Source organism: Bicyclus anynana, chromosome Z (genome assembly GCF_947172395.1).
Source record: "Bicyclus anynana chromosome Z, ilBicAnyn1.1, whole genome shotgun sequence".
NCBI classification, from domain to species: domain Eukaryota; kingdom Metazoa; phylum Arthropoda; class Insecta; order Lepidoptera; family Nymphalidae; genus Bicyclus; species Bicyclus anynana.
The window spans coordinates 2,434,180-2,449,963 of NC_069110.1; the positions used below are offsets into that span (position 1 = coordinate 2,434,180).

Below are 15,784 nucleotides of genomic sequence, written 5' to 3' on the forward strand. Positions count from 1 at the left end.
ATTCATGCAATCGTTACGACCAAAAATGCTTTTAGGCGAAATACACAAGCAAAATATAATATATCTAAAATAAGTTAAGATATCCCACACACAGCTAAAATATTTGCGGATATATCCTAACTGTAAATCTTAAAACAAATAGAATTTACAGATAAAATTACCGATTACAATTTTTTTATACGACCGTATTGCATACGGACAACGAATCACCGCATTCTCATTCAAGCGGTAATTTATTTTTAATTTTACCAACGCCATACCTACCTACAAAATTGATATTTCCTGAATAAAGAGAAGAACGTGATTCCTTCAGCCAAATCTATGTGGTATGTCTAACTACTGTGAGTTTTTTAGTTATTATCATTAACAACGTAAACGCCTATTATATAGTAATCGCGTAGCATCTGTTACATAAACCTGACTGTGATATTATATAGTTATGTGAAAACGTAGTTGTGTCCGTCCCCTTTATGCTACTTTGCCGCTTTCGTTAAAAATAATTGAGATCATCCAATCCCTACTTGCCTGGACAGGCATGTGTAGGTACATAAACATAAACACTTATAATATAAAAACAGTCACCTTGACCCTAAATAAAGAAAAACATTGTAATAGTTTTCCAGAGATTAGGAATATGATGTTCAGGGATGGCGAACGTTGGTCTTATAACGAAAATTTTATTGTGTGTATGGTAAGAATAATTTTTCAAAATCATTTGATATTTTTTAAACCTCAATACTCATTTAAAAATTCATTACTTATTTCAATGACGTCAGTATTAAAACTCTAAGACATCGATTGTGTGAATAATTAAATCGTTTTGTTATGTGCCTTTAATGGAACGCGTCTCATAGGTTCACCATCTCTGATGAAGATATTGTAATTTTTTTACTTCTGTAGTTTTGTTGCCTTTACAATGTCTTTCACTCGGGGGGTCTGTATAATAAAATTGTCTAAAAATTAAGTATTTCGTTCATAGAGACAAATATGTAACGTACATATTATTTAGGAAATGTATAGGTAGATAGTATATAATTATGTTTTTTAATTTTTTTTTTGGTCGCACCGGGCCCAATACCTATATCACGTCTTGTACAATACACCTAATTCACTTATCAAATATCAATAGATACATTAATATTACATAGATATCCATTGTAAAAATAAAGAAAAATAATATTATGATATAATTTTGGCCAACATGAGTAATTCTCAGGAAATACAATTGTTCATACTATCATCAAAAAATTAAAATTTACGATTTAAATTTTAATGTATTAGGTACCTCGAAACATTATAATTTCATACAATTTTAGAAACCATTAAAAGAAGAGAGAGGAAATGATAAAAAGAGAGAGTCGATTAGCTGAACCAGCTATGGACCCGAACGCTTGATTTATTGATATTACACGACATGCATGTTCTACACTTATACAATAACATTGACACATCTAGGGTAACTTGCTACAGCCTCGGTCACCTGCGTGAACATCAACGTTGTGGTGACAGTCAATATCTTATCCATTAATGACCCTCAAAATCCCATACCCAAAATAAATTATCATGTAGATAAACAACATTGGTTGATATAAGAAAATCGAAAAGGTTTTACATCTATTTTAATTAACCGCTGACTAAATACGGTCTTTAGATATAAAATATGGTTTTACGTAATATAATGTATTTCTTACATCGACCAATAGTTGTTTACGCATGTAATTTTTTTCATAAATCACACTTCGAATGCACATCACACTGTTTAGTTATTATCCTAAAGTTGTAATGCCATTCGCTTTAGTATTTGAGGATAACGATTTTATCTTCGCTGACTAATCTGAGACTGCTTAACCAACTCGTGAAATCATCATTGCAAATGCAAACTTATCCTCACAATATAATAATTAGCTATCAACTAAACTCTTAAATTGTACAACATTAATAAATTTTCACAAAAAAATTCAATATTCTAAAACAATTAACAATCAAAAATATATCGCAGTCCTCGAAAAATAACTAATGCCTCTAAAATAAGACATAAATTGACAGGTTGTTTTGACATTATAAATCCTATATTGCTCCGAGATATGTATTTACACTGCGTTGAGCTCTTCACACCACAATCGTTGTCCATACAATACGCGCAAGTTAACTTAACACGGTTCTAATTCACGGCGTGACATAAACCTACTCGTAACATACATCAATTACTATAAACACAAAATACCGATTACCTTAAACACAAAAACACCGATTATTATCTTAAACACAAAAACACCGATTATCTTAACACAATTTAAGTCCACCTACATTATTACGCTAAAAATCTTATCGGCAGAATCGTGAAATAACGCGCTGTACTTGACTTTTTTATTGACAGTCCCTGGTAACACTTTAATGCATTCGTTTTATTCCGCATTAGAATAAAAACCTGTCACATTCTTAAAGCGGTAGGTATATAAGCGTCAAAGTGATAGTATAAAGCGTCCTTACATACAAAAGATACCTAGGTCTATTTTAAGAATAATAATAATTGCTTATTGCCTAACACTGATATAACATAAATTTGATAAAATTTAATCTGATCGTATCTACTGATGATACCTGGCAGCATTATGTTATTGAATTCTCTATTATTTAATAATTGATTTAGAAAACTAATGTATACAATTGAATTGTATTTTAGAATATGTTTGCTTACAATCACTGAGTGACTATATTATATTAGGTAAACTTTTTATTGAATCCGTGATAGCATAAGAGCTCATAGGTATATTGTTGAATTACGCTTAGGTTTGTTAATGTGCAGCGAACATAATGCGAGACGTCTATGCTGATGGAAAATAATCTGCATCATTCTAATCTGTTACGGCTGGGCCTATATCTATACACATACTAATTTTAATATAATCTAGGGCGTAAATATATCATGTCTTTTTATGTTTTAATACTATGACATGTTTACTAATGATATGATGAAAATCATTTCAGTGTCTATGACTAACAATGATTCATATTTATCGGCCTTAATCGACTAATTGTATGGAATGTACCTTACAAGAAATTTTCTTGAACGCGGAAACAATTTAAATGCCCAAGTAAGAATAGATATTATAAAAAATACCAGAAAGAACATAACTTCAGGATTGCTATATAAAAATAAAAAGAGACTATTCAAATATAAAAAAAAAAATGAAAATTGATAGTGATTGTAGTTTATTGATGTTTAAATAAAACGCTATCACCTATGGAATTGACATAAAGGACAAGCTTTTTGTGGATACAAAGTAGCTTCGATCAAAAAACGCGATTGGTCATAATCCTATGAAATACATTTTTTTATTTTTTTTTATATATTTTTTTTATTTTTTTTCATTTTTTAAAAATGTTTTTTTTTTTAATTATTTTTATTAGATGGGATGTTAGCGCTTGGCTGCATTGTCACATACGATTGGAAGCGGCATGGCAGTTTGTTAGACCCATACCCTTGACGTGTTCGATGCGGCATAGTGGGCATTGCTGGTAAAATTGTAAAGCGCCGCAGCCAAAGCTTCCCACCACAAAAACTATAATAATAAACTCCAATAATAAAATAACACATTTAGTATAAAATCACTTCTTATCGGATATGTCTAAAACATTTTATTAGCTAATACGATATAACCCATTCTCGGTCATAACAGCGACAGCTCAGTTAGTAATTAATTGGCAAGATGTTTTTAATATTTTTAAATTAATTCTCCATCTCATTCCAAACATTCTCCTGGTTAATCCAGGTTTTAGGGATAAAACTGTAGTACAAGTGTAAAACATTACATTTGACGCTTATCTTTGGATTTTAATTATGCTAATAAATAATTATTTTAAAGCTGAGTTCAATAAAAATGACTAGAAATTTATTTGGTCATGAAACGCTCGCCTGACAAAATTATATTTTTTGGTACAAAAGTCTGTCGCTTACGTTCCGTTGTTCACAACCCATCTGCATTGTATACTTAATGAATAAAGCCTTTAAATTTAAACGTACGATACATCGATGATACATGTAATGTTAAAAGCTATGAGTAATTTATTCAACTACTGTACGAGTGGCGTGTACTGTCATGGCGGCCGAGGCTGTGTCAAGAACTGGGTCCACTGTCACTGTGACGTTCAAATGGATCGTGACGTCGAATTGGACACTCGTTCGTAAATGAACTGTCAAGCCGCAAATTGCAATTACACTTAACATTAAAACATCATAGCGAAAATGAACCCGAAGGGGACGAAAACTGGGACCACGGCCATATTTTAGAGCCCCTGCACACCAGCGTTTCTGCAACTTGAGCTACGGTTAGTGTGAAGGGGCCGTTAGTGTGTTTACACTGGCATTGAATCTCCAAAACTTAAATAACTTACGACTACTTTCCTGACGACACGAGGTTGATATATTCGCAACCTCGTTCTAATCAACAAGACCACGTTTTACCGGACCTTGAAACCAACTCTAAACACTATTGCAGAATTGTTGCATAAATATTTTGATTTAGCACGGAAGCGATTGCAGCCAAGCGACAAAAACCTGGATACGATCTGGTGCACGGCGCCCGGAATGTAGCCGACTGCGAGTCGTCTCCGACCGAATCGCGAGAGGTCGGAACGACTGCTCGAACATGCACAACCATGAACAATCGGCATCGACTCCTGGCAGTGTTAAGACTATGATCGTACCTACTGGCCGAGTGCGGTTTTGTAGTAACGGAGTTTTTTGTAAACAGTTTTTCCAATCTGTTTGAGTTCTGTTTGTGTTTCACTTCCAAGAAATGTTCTGTATTGTCTTATGGGTATGTTTGGTACCTAATAAGTTCTCGTCGTAGCACTTCAATTAGTGGTCAATGTGTACGAATACGCCAGAGCAGACGTATGCAATTGTAGTTCGCTGCTTTTCCGCCGTATCAGTACGAATCAGTCACATCAAATTGCAAGGAGCAGTCGCCCGGGAGTACGGTTCATGTATCACGAAATGCAGCGATTACATGTTGCTTCCCAGAATTTGTAATATCGTAGGCCTATTTCGTTTACTTACATCTTTCGTGTCAGAATTATTGTTCCTAATATAACATGTGTATCTAAATGTATAAAGTGTACTAAGCAGTAGGTAAGCCTTCTGGATTTATTTACAATGATGGACAAAGCGAATCGCACTCATATCTAGTAGGTACAAGCGTATTCAAAGATTTATTTTTTAAAAACTCGATTGCTAGGATTTTAACCGATCAACTAAAGGACCGCTCGTAAAATAAGTACATATAAGTTCATAGACACCGGGTGGCATCTACAGGCATGCCGTTTTTCACGTCCGGCTTGCGATTTCTGGCTGGTTGGGGCGGATGCGCGGGCAATGGCACGCCTGTAGACGGGGTATGGCTTGGCTCGCGGTGTCCCGTGGCGTGGCGGGCAGGGCGCTCACACGTGGCACGCGGGCGGCGAGCGCGCGGGCAGGCGGCCGCGCCACACGCAGTGCGCGCCCTCTTCCCGGCTCGCCTTACCTGGAACGGTACACGCACTGAGTCACACCGGCGCCGTCTCTGGGCTCCTGATTAATACACGTTACTTAGCCAGTTAGCCGACTAAACCTCGTAGTATATCATCCCAGGCAGTATTTAAAACTTTTAAACGTATATCTAGAATAATCTTTTTAATTAAATATAGTGTTGAATGTTGTTAGTGTTTAACATATTTTTTGACTTCATAAAAATATATTTTCTTAATAGATAAAGTATTTGAATAAGATATTTATGAAGTAATTCATTGTTACTTTTTTAATATAAAAAGATTGTTAGAAAAAACATGTACCGATAGAGACTATTTAGTAGGTACGTATGCATGCGATTTTCATAGCTTTCGTAAATGTTGTTGATGTCATCATTTGAACTTATTTAAACAGCTTTTTTATAGTCATACATTTTCTGTCAAATCTGCATTGAAATTACGACGTCCAGTGATTACTGTTGAAATTTTACATACTTAACCTTTTTTAAACTTACTTTTATTTAATACAGAAAAGATCACTCAAGCTTTCTGAAGTGTAAACCTAGACCTAGGCTTGCATAATTCACGTCTTATAGTCTCGTAGTTCAATTATTTTCGGCAACTTTCTCTATATATAACTTTTGATGATTTACTGAGAGTGGTTCGGCTTACCTGGGTAACGTAATTAATCTGGGAAATAAATAAAGATTCCAAGTTCACAAATATCCATATTGATATGTTATGTGTATTTGTGAACAGGGCACGTGTACTTATATCAAAACTACTACATCGAACATTCTGGAATTTCCTCGTGATTCATTAGCATTTTTTTATTAAGTTTAATTCATTTTTTCTGAACTGGGTAGTTGACAGTTTAAACAAAATACAATTTTCATCAAAATAGATAATATTGCATGACAAAAAGTTCGCATGTTATGAAATAATTAGTTACGAAAATTTATGTAAATCAGTATAATATAGTGGGATTTCAATATAAATTGAATTTGATTTGTTATAAATAATAAACTCTATGTAATAATACTCGCGTCTACTATCTACTACCCAGTTTCCATAGTGTTTTTAACTTACTAAGTTCCTTTTGACCACCTCACATACTCGTAATAGGTATGCATTGCTGTTGTTTTTTAATAGGTATGATTAATTTCTGTGTCGTACAAATAATTGGCATTATTAATTTTTTTATATTATTTTTTTGATTGATAGTATTGTGTAAACATACTGATTGTATAAATAATTTAAATACGAATAAAGAATAAATACGAGTCTAATCGAGTATTATTAAATAGATATATAAAAGGTTTGAATAAAATATTCAATTATTGTCTTATTTTGTGTATTAAACATTTATATTAAAAATATGAAAGAAATATATTATATTTAAGGAAATAATTGATAATATTTGTTTAAAAATATCAGAAAAAATAATGTGGAAGATAAATGTTCTCACAAGTGTAAATGATATTTAAAAAGAAAATCGTGTACAATGCTTCAAGTATACCATACCTATTACCAAATAACAATAACATATTTAAAAGGAACTTCGTCCGTCAATCACTACAGTGATTTTTTTATATTTTTCTTGCAAACACATAAAATTTACATTCCACAAACAGGGTAGGCTTACACAGTTAATACAATCATGTAGTATTTATTATAATTAAAACTAACAAATAGAACATTGAATACAGCATTGTCTACGGAAACGGGTCTTAAAAGCGATTAAACACACACCACACACACTGTGTTGAGTGTAGTAGGTATAGGTAGCTGAAGTTGTAGAATTGCCAATTGTTCTTCTCGAATTGCTAGAGCAGCGAGTTTACACATTATGTGAACTTGTTCATATAGTTTAACGATCGTACAGTTCAAAACACAACGTTACGGTGGTGGCGCGGGCGGCTACGCAAACTTTTGTAAACATTTCAAAATAGGATTCATCTAATTCTGTATGTTATAGTACTTGAGAAATACACCCATAGACGTTACGGGTTGGTACAGTGTATGTGCATTAATTATGTAAACTGACAAAAATTTCAGTGCAAATTAATCATTATTTGATATTATAAACTGGTATTACTGATAGTGAATAAGAACTCTTACTGCAAATTAATATAATTATTAAGATGGCTTGGGTATTTTAATTCGAAAAGATTACCTTGTTAACGTCAAATATGGTGACCTGAAATGCTTCACTTAAAAACTGCTAGTTAACAATCTACTTAGTGATATTATTTTGCACACCAATCTGTAAAACTTTAGTTTCTGAAGCATAAAGTACATTATTTGTTAACTAAAAGAAAAAGCGTTACATTCAGTATAAAATTTACTCGGGACATTTCTTATGACACAGTGAAGTCAGTTAAGACAAGTCTAGTCATTGCAGCTCGCAAGGTACTCCACGTGATCTGGTTTTGTATATGTTTCTGAACTGTATGATTGCTAAATTATGCTTTTGTTCGGATTTAATCGAGTCCAGCCGAAATATAGTTTCTATTATTATTGCGATTGAATAGTAAATCACCTGCTGATTAATTAACGGTATATTACGAGTAATTGATATTAAATTTTCAATCAGCAGTTAAATGATTATATATAATTGATTTTGGTAAGCGATGTTGATTAATTATTTCGGCAAGACGATTAAAAGTGTAAACTGACGTAAGCTCTGGCACGAGTTGAATGATCATGCGAATTTTGACACCCTAAAACATTAATACAATCCAGTATCATATGCTAAATCACAGAAATAATAGAAAGGTTAATTTTGGAATCTCTATAAAAAGAGATACATTTTCAAGCATATGCCAATTCGTTGAAAGAAGTTCATAGACAGTCAGAACTTGTTACATTTGGTTGCTGTGCGAAGATGCTGGGATCACATTTGTAGCGACATACACATTCAGTAGAAATAGACACTTACCTATCGATCACAACAAGACAAACATAAAACAAAAGTTAACCAGAATACGAAGTTATAAACGTCTATTTTTCTTACAACTTCGAATGATATGTTACGTGTAGGCGATAACGTGATTATGATCGGTGAACTGGTCGTTTCCTGTCTAGTGATGGCGTGATGTTACTGTTAGGGGTATCCTTCACAATGCTACAGTGTAAGGGGATCTTGAATGAGTATTGTCAAAAAAATTTGAAAGCTTTAAAGACATAATTCTAGTTTTAGCGCTTTTAGATATACTAAAAACGCATTTGCGTAAGGATAATAATTTCGATTGCCATTATACGAGATATTATAAAATAATAGATGTACGAATATGTAGGTTAGTTATTTTCATCGAATATTTTAAAATATGCTTCATTTGTTTCTTAAAAAAATGTGTTTTTTTTTGTGTTGGCAAAGTAGACGTTTCAACGTCGCAATGGTTAACACAAACTAAAGCCAGGTCACAATAATATACGAGGAACATATATTGTTCATGTTATGTATACAAATATGACATCGGCACATTGGCGGAAATCAGTCAGTTGTCAAATGTAATTTGCCAACGTTTTATCCATACAAATTTGTCAGATCAACTTTAAACCGGTGTCACGTTTGTAAAAATGAAACACTAATGGCTCAAACAAGTGCCGGCCAAACATACAAATGAAACAGGATGAATAGTAATCTAGAAGGGAAACGTCCTATTAAAAAAATATTACATGAAATGTCAGCCAATAGAAATACTTTAACACGGTAAAGATCAAACCATATCAATTCGGAAAGGGATCGACACCGTCTCAACTCGAGCCATTCATTATTCCTTGTATGAAACTCCTGGAATGCACGTCGATTGGAAGTGTAATGCCACTCACCATCCGATAAGCCCACAACCAAGATACGATCAGGTTTATCGGATGTCAATCCGTTAGCGTTAGCTTACTTGATCGTCAGTGACTGACTTAACGTAATGCATGCCTCAGGACAAGCTTACCGATCACGTCCCTTCGTGCTTGGCCGTCAACCAGCCATAGCCTAGTTGTCGCGTTGAAGGCGGAACAAGACGGTTACGATCCCTTTCAGAGATGATATGTGTGATGAAGCTGCATGTCATCTAGTCAGTTAAATATAAAAATCATTTTTTAACGGCTCACATCATGTTCAATCATTCATAGGTACATGTATTTTTCATCCTTTTTAATAGAGCGTTAACCTTAAATAGGTGGTCATGCTAATTACATGTTTCATGACATTTTTGACTTACAGTTAAAAACGTCCAGCATCGTGATGAATGTCTATAAGTACTAAACAAAACAAAAAATGTTATTTAATAAAAAATCCAATGATTTGTTGCTCTTTCATTAAGAAGCGAGATTATATAATTTGATATTATGTGATATAAACAAATTGTATGAAACTACCGACTGTTGTATCTGGTTGACTTTAATTAGGCCTTTGAGTGAAGAGAAATATGATAAAAAATGTTCAAGTGAAATGTTTTGTCAAACAGAAATAGACGTTCTGGTAAATAAATTGCCAGTTGAAGTGATAAAGAATACCTAACGAGTATTACAGTTCAGTCAGTTCCGTAAAATCAGTGAATGCGATTCCAAGTTATGTTAAATTATTACAAATAAGATTTCTTTTCTATATATTAAAAAAATATACCGTGTATAAGCAACACACGCCTGACACTTCTCCCGCGTAGATCCCATCCTATGGCCCTTTAACCCACCATGCAATGTTCTGCTATATATCGAAGGGATTAGGCAGCATTTTCGATGAAAAATCCCCAGTGGCATGACTTTTCCAACACTTCCAAAACCTATCGTCCAATCTTTATCAATTTACTCAAAACCTTGACAGATTCCTATCTATGAAACCTATCTATGAAATATTGGATTTGCAATTGCACGTTGTAGAGTCAACATTTCCTGAGGATGCTTCGATTTCGGGGTGAAACGTACGTACGAGTACGAGAGTATTTCGTCGGACCTGGGTGACGTTCTCGCGTGGGCTCGTTTGCTTTTCGCGGATAATAGCAAAATAAATAAATTATTATATACTCTGTCTATTGTTTGAAACCGCATTATAATTCTTTGAATAGGTTGGAGTATATCGCAAACAGATAGATGCGCTTTAACTAAGTTTAAGAGTCGGGGATGGTGTGATATTATTTAAAATTGCAATAGACTTAAGACTGTGGGGTCGTCCTCACATTGAAGTAGGCAGGGTAAATTTTTTTTTCAGTTATAATAATTAAAGGATAACTTGATGATAAAAGAAAAAGCCATCATCTGTAAATAGGGAAATACTTCGCAGGACATGCAAGGAAGGTAGAGTTTAATCGATATTAAAATACGTATATCTCTTGTACATGTTGGAATGCTCCCTACAGCTATTATGCAGTAACTAATAGCGGTCTCTTCGTGCTAGTTGTATAATAAGTAGGTACATTAAAAAGAGTTTAATAAAACTGGACGTATATCGGATAGCAACAAATGCTTGAATCAGACAAGTGACATAACCTGCGCAATGCAGTCAGGCCGATAAAGCTAGGGTTGATAAAACTTCCTCGTGGAAATATTTTAGCATTCATTTATTTAAAAATTCAGAATCAAAATTTGTTTATTTCAAGCAAGAGTTTACTAGCACTTTAGAAACGTTAACTTTGAATATTTGTAGAGACTACCACCGGTTCGGAAGGCAGGTTCTGCTGAGAAGATCAGGTAACAAACTCTACAGTTGCTGCTTTAAAAATCATCGTTTTTTTACAAATGTAAATTGAGCCGTGATAGCCCAGTGAATATGCCTCCGATTCCGGAAGGTGTGGGTTCAAATCCGGTCCGGAGCATGCACCTCCAACTTTTCAGTTGTGTGCATTTTAAGAAATTAAATATCACGTGTCTCAGACGGTGAAGGAAAACATCGTGACGAAACAACCTCCATACCTGCCGACCGAAACCTGCATACCAGAGAATTTTGTTAATTATCTGCGTATGTGAAATCTGCCAATCCGGACTGGGCCAGCGTGGTGAACTATTGACCTAACCCCTCTCATTCTGAGAGGAGACTCGAGCTCAACAGTCAAACAGAAAAGCAGATTTTAGAATACATTATTCTGTGTTTGAGCTAGTAATAATTAAAAAAAATTATGTTATTTGTGCTCTTTATCAAAATATCATTCTATAAAATTACAGCGTTGTGACATTATAGAATAGAAATTATCATAGAAATAAAGTTTTTTTAGGCGAATGTTCATCATTATCTTCATCGACGAGTAGGTACAAAATAGCGGAATCACATCCCAGTAATCACCCTAATAATTTGAACCTAAGACAGTATATCAAATTCTGCTACTGATTGATGTTAATTGAATTGATTAGAGCCCGTTTCGTCCCTGCCCCAAATTGGTTAAACTAGAAGCTCTTAGGACCCTATAATTTCATCGGCAACCCGAAACGTTAGCAACGTGACGGTAGAAATAAGCATGTACGTGTGACGTGTTCTTTACGCCAGGCACACACGGTCATGTACAGAAGCATGGAACGCAATTCTGGATGTTGGCAGTAAAAAAATATCTAAATATCGTCATGGATGATTTACTCATGCAAAGTGGGGATGAATTTTTTATCGTCTATCCTAGAAAGCTGGAATTTGGTATGGATATGTATAATAATTACGTCTATAAAGTGGTAAAAAGAAAATTTGAACAATATAAGTTTTTTAGGGTTCCTACCCTACTTGCAAAGTGAGGATTTTTTTTTATCGTCTAAGGTATCGTTAACGGCGTTACGTACGATTAAAGTGCTTACTTAATCTACGGAACCCTACACTGTGCGTGGCCTGACATGCATGGTTTTTTCTCAATAAGTTCAAAGTTTTTATTAAATGCAAGCATATAGTAAAGTCGTACTATCATCGTTATAAACCCATATTCGGCTGACTGCTGAGCTGGACTCTACTCTCAGAATAAGAGGGGTTAGGCCAATAGTCCACCACACTGCGGCGGCCCAATGCGGATTGGCAGACTTCACACACACAGAGGATTAAGAAGATTCTCTGGTATGCAGGTCTCCTCACGATGTTTTCCTTCACCGTTTGAGACTCATGATATTTCATTTCTTAAAATGCACATAACTGAAAAGTTGGAGGTGCATGCACCGAACCGGATTCGAACCTACGCCGAATCAAAGGCAGAGGTCATATCCACTGGGCTATCAGAGCGCATCTAAGTCTAAAGTCGTACTATAATGATTATATAAACGATAAAAAAGCTTGGAAATGAAATGCACTATTATACTAGCTAGTGTGGGCTCTTCTTGGACCAACGCATTGAAATTGGAATCCTTGTAATTTCAATTTTAGGCCTTCGAATTTAATGATCACCATTATTTTATAACATTTCTTGACGTTTTCTTTTCTTCAGCTTTTCTTCTGTATGTATCCTAATTTTTTCTTTTGAAGTATCCTAATTTTTTAGCACGCGGCAAGTTTGAAGGTACAATTGAAAGTGTGTGGCTGGCGTCAAAGAGCGATTGAATTTCATCGCATTAATAAATTTATCTTTCTTTGTAAACGAAAGCTGCTCTTCGTCGAACGTTTGTTCTTTTTGTAGTATTGATTGATGTCCTTTCGGCATCCTGTTTTCGCAAATGTTTGATGGAAAGGCAGTCTTAAATCGCTGCGAGCACGTGGCAGACGGTGACGTCACGGGCGCGAAAATGCGGGCATCGATCGCCCTTTCCATTCATGGTTCGAGGAGGCTGCAGCATATACTTACAGCAGTATATACGTACTGGCATATGCCATTCACTGTTTTAACCGTAGCTTACTGGTTTCTGAATGTGTCATCGAAATAACGTAACTTCGTATTATTTCACAACTCCAACCTTTTCATAATGCTTAATGCTTCATTAGAACTGAGTTATTGTAAAAACTGATTTCAACCATGTTTTCAAGATGAGAGAAAATGCACATAGGAAATCTTAGTCGACAATTTGAAGTTACGACTCTCAAGGCTTCACGTCGTATTCAAAATTCAGCATTCTCTTTACATTTGCATTTCTAACTCCATGTTTCCAATATTTTATGACTGCAGTGTTAACATCATTTTTTTTCAAGTACTGTAATTTCAACTGTAAGCCCCTGTATGACGGCATTGGACGTTTTTTTGTTATCGTACACGAATATAATTTTGGTATATATTTGGTTGTACATAGAACCAGTCAGACACCGTTAATACTGCAAAAAATCCTACAGGATATTGCCGTGTGAACATAGCGTTATTGCCAGTGATAAAAGATCCCCGGATTAAACGAGTACTGCATTGCGTATATTCGTCAATGAATCTTGGACACATTTTTTTTTTTTTACAAGTTAGCCCTTGACTACAATCTCACCTAATAGTAAGTGATGATGCGATCTAAGATGCAAGCGGGCTAACTTCTTAGGAGAAATAGTCAATCCATACATCAGTTTCTACACGACATCGTACCGGAACGAACGCTAAATTGCTTGGCGGTACGTTTTTGCCTGTAGATTGGTAACTAGCCACGGCCGAAGCCTCCCACAAGCCAGACCTGGACCTATTAAGAAAACCTCAATTGACTCAGCCGGGGATCTAACCCAGGACCTCCATCTTGTAAGTCCACAGCGCACACCACTGCACCACGGAGGCTGTCAATTTAGACTATGAATATGAAACAGACTGCATTGGATCAATATTCGTCTTCACAATCATTTCTAAGTTAATGTTGTTAATTATGTTTATTTGCTGGTGCTGGAATGGCGACCCCGCACCGGAAAGCGCAGTGTTGGTCGACCCCTAACTAGGTGGACCGAGGATATCAAGCGGGTTGCAGGGAGCCGCTGGATGCTGGCGGCTCGAGACCGCGTGCATTTCCATGCAAGAGTACTGTATATAAATTGTCAAGGTTTTGCGTAAGCCGTTAAATTTATAACAATAATTGTTGGACGTGTACAAACTCTGCCTAATCCCTTCGAGGTAATACAGCCGTAACAGAACAATGCATGGGATATTCCTCTTTTATAGATATATAAAAATAGTCCTCAATGCCTATAAGATGATCATCTGTCATATTGAGGCAGATTACTATTTTATTTTAATTTTTATTAATGATATGTCAGCCCTTGACTGAGGTCTCATCTAATGTTTAGTGAAGTTCATTCTACCCATAATACTAACGGTTTCTACGCGGCATAGTATCGGAACTCTAAATTGCTTGGAGGTACGTTTTTGCCGGTAGGGTAGCCACGGCTGATTACTACCACCAGAACTTAAGAAAGAGAAAATATAAAATCCTAAACTGACCCGAGCTGGACATACCTCTCTATTGAGAACCACAGCTCTACCAACTGCGCCGAAGAGGTCGTCAACAACTAAAACTAAAAACTATACTAAAACTAAAAAGAACTTTACCGTGAAGTTTACACTGTTTTTTTTTACCAATATTCCCATTCCCCTCCAACTAGTCGGGAAAGACTGCTAGGAGTGGGTACGACAATAGACCAACGGGGCGAGGATCGAACCATCACCCCTCGATGATGAGTCCAACCGCTCTTACCGTTGAGCTATAGGTTGTGGACTATAGGTTGTGGTCGTCCGTTAGTAGGTAATAATATCACTTTGGTATTTCATTACAATTGAATTCGCCTAAAGTTCCTCATGATTATTATTGATTAATTATTTTCTTTATTGTGTCCAGACATTAATATACGAGGAACGATCGCGACTTTTATGACTAAGGAACTATTATTTCGGGATTATGTTCCATTCTTGATTATTGATTTGAATTTGTTTCAAGATGTTCTAACGTAATATTTTATCTAATCAGGCATTATATATCTTGATTATGATGGATATTTATGAAGTCAAGATAATATTCTGATCTCATGGAAAAAAGAAAATCTTTCAAAAAATTATACCTGAAAATAAAGCAACTGGCATTAAGCAACAGAGTTTCCTATTTACTCTACCTCTAAATATAAAAATATATCCTTGCTCCCTAGCAAAACATAAGCTTGGTTTGCAAGAGAGCAAGGCTACATTTTGTTCTCTCATTGTTTTAATCCTTCTTGTCTTTCTTCGAGCGACTTCTAACCTTTTCATAAAATATATCTATAATAGGTTAAGTAGTTTGTTAAAGAAGTAGTATTACTCCTATATCTTGCACATTGACTCGTGCAAGATATAGAAGTAGCGCGGAGAATACCTCTCTTATTGGACTTTAAGTTCAAAGTCCAAATTAAGAGGTATTTTTGGCTCTATAGACCATTACAATAATAAATGTGATA

General features: G+C 35.1%; 1 protein-coding gene across 1 annotated transcript in view; it reads right to left on the minus strand.

Annotated features, from left to right (window-relative positions):
- Positions 1-15,522: 15,522 nt before the first annotated feature.
- The window catches only part of LOC112043799 (potassium voltage-gated channel protein Shaker), a gene marked incomplete in the record, with an annotated part of 391,434 nt that continues 391,172 nt past the window's right edge, over positions 15,523-15,784 (minus strand). The window contains 1 exon segment of the mRNA XM_052890740.1: positions 15,523-15,748.